The sequence below is a fragment of the Trachypithecus francoisi genome, unplaced genomic scaffold (assembly GCF_009764315.1).
Source record: "Trachypithecus francoisi isolate TF-2019V2 unplaced genomic scaffold, Tfra_2.0 Lachesis_group6, whole genome shotgun sequence".
In the NCBI taxonomy this organism is placed as follows: domain Eukaryota; kingdom Metazoa; phylum Chordata; class Mammalia; order Primates; family Cercopithecidae; genus Trachypithecus; species Trachypithecus francoisi.
The window spans coordinates 118,824,631-118,830,630 of NW_022681471.1; positions in this window are offsets into that span (position 1 = coordinate 118,824,631).

Here is a 6,000-nt window from a genome sequence, read left to right on the forward strand (position 1 = left end):
ATCTAAGTTTTCTCTTTTCTTTTCCTTTATCTTATGTTTACCAGTTCCCCCTGCCCCTGCCCCGGAATCTTAGTCTTGTAATAAAGTTAAGGAATTGTTATATTGTGAAATTCTACAAGTACACCTTTTCCAGTTACACGTATGCAAGTGTTGGGGGGCTGAGGGTAGAGGAAGAGAAGTCTTTTTTGAGTTATTTTAAGAGTAGCCGAGCAGGAGGTTTTGGTGACTTGATCTGGGCCTGGCTGTACCATTCACTGGGTGCTCAAGGGGTGCTAGTGACCGCTGCCCTGCTTCAGATGTGAAGTAGGTATGTACCTTCATCAGGAATCTGGAGCTGAGCAATAGCTCCCAAGCAGATAAGGGAGGTTTGAAAAATAATAAGGTTGGGTTTGTGAACATTGCCATTTTTTTCTGTGTGCTGAAGAACAGGCAGGGTTTAGTGATCACATAGCTTACAGGCAGTTGAAGAATTAGGAAGAATGGCTGTCAGATGAAAATATGACATTTAGACATTCTCAGCCTTTGGTTTTTTCCTGCCTGTGACAGGGTGTTCAGGAAAGGCGCAGGTTAATGAAGGAGAGGGAGAGAGAGAGAGGGAGGGGAAGTGGGAAGGAGAGGGAGAGAGGAAGACGGAGGGGAAGTGGGAAGGAGAGGGAGAGAGGGAGAGAGAAGTGTAGTGGTTTGTAGCACAGACTTTGTGATATTTTGGGAAGTGACATGTGGGATGATTTGTGGAAGAGAGAGTTAAGAGTAGCATGATGACAGAGTAACTTCTCAGATAGGATAGTGAAAAATTTCTGGGAATTTTGGGATGCCTGAAAATGGGAGAGGAAAGAGGATTTTAGTAAGAGTTGTGTGCTCTGTATCATTGGATCCCTTTCTGTAGGGATTGGGGTTCCTGTTTGGATGGTGCTTCTTTAACAGCAGCACTTCTCAGGCCCACTGCTTTAATGACATTACCTACTTAGGGAATTTTGGACTCCAAATCTTTGGGAACATTGACTTTTTTGTGCTATTCTTATCTTCTTGCTTTTTTTTGGTTTCCCCTCTCGGCAGTTTATAATGCAATTTGGGAATGTCAGTCTGCTTCCACTCTGCCATGGAAACAAAGAAAACGGTTTTCGCTGAATTGTTCAGCTAGAGAATGAGGGAAAGGGTATCCTGGAGGAAAGCACAGAAGTAATCAAAATGAGAGAACAGAAAACTGAATACAAAGCTCAGGGGTGAGAGGGTTGGCTTCTTACCACTGTTATCACTTTGCTGCTGTTAAATTCCAGTCAAGGGCTTTTCTCTGCCTCTTTCTTGACCTGGTTTTATCTGACTACTGTTTTCTTACAGCAGTGGTTCTTAGCTGCAGCAGGGGAGGCCGCATGTAGTTTGGAGAAGTTGCATGTGTGATGCTGATTGAGAAGGATTGTGCCAGGGGCTTCCCATCAACTACTGAATGACACATCAACTCTTGTATTAACAAGGATCTTCTTAATGTGGCTCCCCAGACCATACATCCCACTCGCCTTCCAGCCGAACCTATTATTGTGGCTGGATCAGACTCTCTCTGACTTCAGGGCACCTCACTCTCCTTTTCAGCCCCCGCTGTTTAACACCAGTGTGCTAGACTGTGCCTACAAAAGGTTTTGCCATTCCTCAAGGCCCCACTCAGGTCTTTCTTATTTTAATAGAACCTTCCATAAATGCTCCAGCCACATTGATTGGATCTTGTTTCTGGAATGGGAGTTAAATGGGGCCAGGATGGGGAGAGGAGGCTGTGAATGCCGGGAAATAAACAGATTATTTATATGGAAATCTGTCAACAGCTTCTTATACAGCTGAGTTAATCTAATGACATCAGTGCTTTGGACATAGGTTCCCAGTGGTACAAATAATTTTTTTCCTCAAAGAGTCTTCCGAAATCCCCTCTGCCCTCCTAGCACAACAGTTTGAATTTCTTAATGAAGGAAATGTGCAAATTGACCATGTGGCTACCACAACCAAGTGATTTCTCCCCACAAACTTGAAAATGCAAATCATGGAGATTGGCTGGGGGAAGCAGGAGGAGAGCAAAGATATCTCATCCAGAAGACAGAGGATTATTAAAGGCTCACAGGCAAGTGAGTGAGATCATATATGTAAGAGCAAGTAATGTTAAGAGGCTGTTCTTAGTAACACTTTGCTCAAATAATATCACAATAAGTATGCAAATAGCTGCCTGATATTTCAATGTTTAGAGATACAATAATTTTCCTCCACTATTCCCCTTTGGATATTCAGGTTGTTTCTAGAGTTTTTGTTAGCATAAAGAACACTGTGGTGGACATCCTTAGTCATATCTATTTGCATACTGTTTTCTATAGTTCATGGTCTCCCCCTGCCCCACCCATCTAACTCCATGAATACAAGCAAGCTATTCAGGACTTCTTTAGGTCCACACCTGCTTAAAAAAATTACCTATAGCTTCATAAATCCATCAATGCCATGGTTGATCAACAAAAAATTGCGAACTTGACTAATTGATAAGGCATTATCACACTTACAGAGCCGTCTTATTATAAATCCATTAATGTTCTAGCATTTTGAAAATGTGCCAGGCTTATTTCAAGAAGTTAAATTGAAACTACTGGGCTAAATCAGGAGCGGGTGTGGGAAAGAAATAGCTGAGTAGGTGGAAAAAGTCAGAATGAAGTAGACAAAGGGCAATGGTTAATAGTAATTAGTAAATATCAAAAGCAAGTAAGGATAAGGATAAGGCATGTCTAATGATTGTGCTAGAGGTAGGGTGGGCAAAGTGAAAGTAAAGTATCCAGTTATTCTTCAAGGGCTGTTTAGTCAAGTTAGCTGGAAGATATGACAATAGTTTGCTCTATGAGCTGAAATCATGAAGGCAAAGGCCAAAGATAAAAGTTGTGTTTAAAATTCCCATTAGCTGCATGACTAACAGGGGATGAGTGATCAAATGAATCACCTTAGGCAGCTGAACAGCTTTACTTGTCAAAACTATTAGCCATGAACCTTTCTTAACATGAGGCAGTCACCTTCAGCAATGTGCTTTTCAAAAAGTAAAATAAGCCCCAGATGGCCACTTATTAACTTCAGCAAGACTTGACTCTTCTCATGTTGCGAGACAAAATTGATGGAAAATGGATAAAATCTTACTCCAGTTTATCAGTACAATAGCCTGTGGTTCTGGAATAAGTGATATAAAAGATCCTGGACTATTGTTCTGGTATTTAGACATCAGGAGATCATACTGGGGTGGTCAGATGTATCTATTTGTCCAACATCATTTCAGAATTTCTGGAACCATAAAATTAATAAAACTTCTTTACATAATATAAATAGTATATATTTTTTCTAATTATAAAATATCACGTGATTATTGAAAAAAGATAATAAAAGGTATAGCAAACTTCAAAGAAGCGGGATCATCCTCTACCCCACCATAATCAATCCAGTTGTCTGGGCCATTTTGGGTGTTTTCTTCCTGTTTTTTAAAATGCATTATTTAGAACATAGTTCAGATCACACAACATATAATGGATAAGATCTATATTCAATCTAAAGTTATTTTAATTATCCACCTAAGAGCAACCATATATTATGAAAACAATGATCTGAAACAAAGAAATGGAATGTTTGACAAAATCAGGCAAAACATATAAATAAATAAATAAATAAAAGCAGGCCAGTAACTCCTTGTTTTCTCTAACCATTGACTCATCCCTTTCCTTCTTCATTCTGTTTATTAAGTCTTGAATATCCCTGGCTCCTCTCTTCCCTCTGAAGTCTCCTCCTTGAATGTGCCTATCATATTGATTTTTCACTTCTCTATTGTCCACTAAATTTGAGAATTCATTTACATGTAGTCTTGCTTCTAATTTTTTTTTTTTTTTTTTTTTTTTTTTCTGAGGCAGAGTCTCGCTCTGTCGCCCAGACTGGAGTGCAGTGGCGCAATCTCGGCTCACTGCAAGCTCCGCCTCCCGGGTTCACGCCATTCTCCTGCCTCAGCCTCCAGAGTAGCTGGGACTACAGGCGCCCGCCACCTCGCCCGGCTAGTTTTTTGTATTTTTAGTAGAGACGGGGTTTCACCATGTTAGCCAGGATGGTCTCGATCTCCTGACCTCGTGATCCGCCCGTCTCGGCCTCCCAAAGTGCTGGGATTACAGGCTTGAGCCACCGCGCCCGGCCGCTTCTAATTTTTTAAAAATGATTTATATGTCTTAACTCATCTTACTTTTTGAGGTCAGGGGACATTTATTATAGTTTTTATACCCATCCTAATAAGGAGCAAACAGCCAGGAACATAGTAGGAGCTGAAGAAATATCTAGGGTTGACACAAAAAGTGTTTTAACAAATAGTTGCATGGGGAGATGTAATAGTTGAATTATCCAGACCTGTGGAGACAAAGAAAATCTATAGCTGCACTGTTCAATATGGTAACCACTAACGATGTGACTGTTGAGTATGTGAATTGTGGCTAGCATGAATTGAGATGTGCTCTAAATACAGAGTACATTAGGCATTTCAAGGCATAGTATACAAAAAAGAATGTAAACTATCTGTTTTTTTTTTTTTTTTTTTTTTGAGGCGGAGTCTGGCTCTGTTGCCCGGACTGGAGTGCAGTGGCCGGATCTCAGCTCACTGCAAGCTCCGCCTCCCGGGTTTACGCCATTCTCCTGCCTCAGCCTCCCAGTAGCTGGGACTACAGGCGCCCGCCATCTCGCCCGCTAGTTTTTTTGTATTTTTTTTAGTAGAGACGGAGTTTCACCGTGTTAGCCAGGATGGTCTCGATCTCCTGACCTCGTGATCCGCCCGTCTCGGCCTCCCAAAGTGCTGGGATTACAGGCTTGAGCCACCGTGCCCGGCCTCAGTTTTTTTTTTTTATTATACTTTATGTTCTAGGGTACATGTGCCACAACGTGCAGGCTTGTTACATATGCATACATGTGCCGTGTTGGTGTGCTGCACCCATTAACTCGTCATTTACATTAGGTATATCTCCTAATGCTATCCTTCCCCCTTCCCCCTCCCCACAATAGGCCCCTGTGTGTGATGTTCCCCTTCCTGTGTTCAAGTGATCTCATTGTTCAATTCCTACCTATGAGTGAGAATATGCGATGTTTGGTTTTCTGTTCTTGCGATAGTTTGCTGAGAATGATGGTCTCCAGCTGCATCCATGTCCCTACAAAGGACAGGAACTCATCCTTTTTTATGGCTGCATAGTATTCCATGGTGTATATGTGCCACATTTTCTTAATCCAGTCTGTCATTGATGGACATTTGGATTGGTTCCAAGTCTTTGCTATTGTGAATAGTGCCGCAATAAACATACGTGTACATGTGTCTTTATAGCAGCATGATTTTTTTTTTTTTTTTTTTTTGAGACGGAGTCTCGCTCTGTCGCCCAGGCTGGAGTGCAGTGGCTGGATCTCAGCTCACTGCAAGCTCCGCCTCCCGGGTTCACGCTATTCTCCTGCCTCAGCCTCCGGCGTAGCTGGGACTACAGGCGCCCGCCACCTCGCCTGGCTAGTTTTTTTTGTATTTTTTAGTAGAGACGGGGTTTCACCGTGTTCGCCAGGATGGTCTCGATCTCCTGACCTCGTGACCTCGTGATCCACCCGTCTCGGCCCCCCAAAGTGCTGGGATTACAGGCTTGAGCCACCGCGCCAGGCAGCAGCATGATTTATAATCCTTTGGGTATATCCCCAGTAATGGGATGGCTGGGTCAAATGGTATTTCTAGTTCTAGATCCTTGAGGAATCGCCACACTGTCTTCCACAATGGAGGAACTAGTTTACAGTCCCAACAACAGTGTAAAAGTGTTCCTGTTTCTCCACATCCTCTCCAGCACCTGTTGTTTCCTGACTTTTTAATGATCGCCATTCTAACTGGTGTGAAGTAGTATCTCATTGTGGTTTTTGATTTGCATTTGTCTGATGACCAGTGATGATGAGCATTTTTTCATGTGTCTGTTGGCTGCATAAATGTCTTCTTTTGAGAAGTGT